This window comes from Numenius arquata, chromosome 10, assembly GCF_964106895.1.
Source record: "Numenius arquata chromosome 10, bNumArq3.hap1.1, whole genome shotgun sequence".
Classification (NCBI taxonomy): Eukaryota; Metazoa; Chordata; class Aves; order Charadriiformes; family Scolopacidae; genus Numenius; species Numenius arquata.
Window position 1 is genome coordinate 18,345,636 of NC_133585.1, and position 1,841 is coordinate 18,347,476.

Genomic DNA, 1,841 nt, shown 5'->3' on the forward strand with positions numbered 1-1,841 from the left:
GTAAAATCAGTGCAACAATGCAAGATGTTTGTACAGGAATGACGATATAAAGCCAGTTTCATGTAAAAATATCTGCGAGATCAGTTGAAGAAGTGCAGCCCTGCACTCTTCTGTTTGCATCAGTCTGTGATCACGTATTTGGCGCTGTCAACAGACATACTGTGAGACTCGTAATACAGTCACTTATTGCGTATCTTAGAGCTCAAGCTCTTGAATCCGTGCAACTGCAGGAAAAAAAACAAAACAAAACAACAAACACCTCATCTTTCATTTAGAAAGCAAGTTAAGTTTGCAGCCCTCGTGGCTCAGTTGAAAAGCCTGTGAACGCCTTAAACGCTCAAAGGGAACAAGACACAAAGAGCTGCCAGTACTCTTTGTTACGGCGGTTTTAAGCCAGTTTGGGGAAGCTGGAACACTTGGATTAGATGCACCGTAGCCGGACGCGCAGGTCACCTTGCCTAAGGGATATAGGGATGGGCGGCTCCCTTCCTAACAAAAAACCGGACAGGTTGGGCAGAGGACACCTCGAAACCTTTCCTCGAGCATTAGCCCAAGCTAGGACTGCCTTGAAACCTCTCCAGCTCCAAACTCCTTCATTCTATCACCAGGGGGAAGGGATGGGAAGCCGGGCTTTCTTCCCTTTTACGCTCGTGGAAACCGGGCAGCTCGTAGGGACCGGGCTCAGGGGAACCCATTCTCTCCCCGAGCCTGCGTGGGGGTAGTGATGGAAGAGGCGGGGAGGGGGTGCCTGTGGGAAGGCGGCGGCAGCCCTGGGGCCCGGGCAAGGAGGAGCGGCGCGGTGTCTGGGAGGGCGGCAGCGATAAGGGGGGTTGTTTGCAGGCCCGGGCTGCAGTGACTCCTCCTAGAGGCGGTATGCGAAGCGGGAGGAAACCCCTTCCACCCCCCCTCAAGAGGAGCCGCCGCCATCGCCATTGAAACATACAATACGGGAGGAGAGCCGGCGGCTGAGGCGGAGCAAGGGTGCGGGCGGGGGGGTGTGTGTGGGAGCCAAAAAGGGAAGGGGGGGAGGGGGGGAGGAGAAGAGAGGAAGAAAAGAGGGGGAGAAAAAGGAAAAGGGAAAAAAAAAAAAAAAAAAGGAAGGGAAAAGAAGAAGGAGGCGGCGGCGGGCGCCGGCAGGTGAGGGGAGCGGCGGCGCGGGGGCTCCGTGGCGGCGGCGAGGCCCGCTCCTCTCCCTTCCCTCTCCCCGCTCCCGGCCGCCCGACCCACCTCTTCCTCCTCCTCCTCCCGCCGCTGCCGCCTTTCTCCACCGGGAGAGCCCGGCCATGGCCGGGGCGGGGGCAGCGGCCGGCCGCCCTGAGGGGAAGGTGGCGGGGGGGAGGGGGGGGAGAAGGGGGGGGCGGCCTGTGGTGAGTAACGGCCGCGGGCGGCGGTTGGGGCTCGAAGCGGCGGCGCGCGCGGCGCCGGCCCCAAGGGAAAGGGAGGGGAGGGGGCCGTGCGGGGGGCGCGCGGCCTCCTGGGGAGCTGCGCGCGGGCCTCGCTCGCCGCCTTTCCTCCCTCCCTCCCTCCAGCACTTCCCGTTCCGGGGGAGCGCCCGGCGGCCACCGACACCGGGCGAAGCCTCCGTGACGGCGGGAGGGGACAGTGGGACGCGGCGGGGGCAGAGCGTTTGCGCGGGAAAGCTAACGGCCACTCCCCCCCCCCCCCCCCCCCCGCCCGGCGCCGCGCCCTCAGGGCGCCTGCGCGGCCGGCGGCTACCCCTTTGCCTGTCGCTCAGCGGCTTCCGGCCAATCAGCGCGCTCCCTCCTAGCCCGGGCTCCCGCTGGGGCCAATCAGCGGGCGGGGCGGGCGCGCTGAAGGGGGTGGGCGGGGCGGAGGTGTCC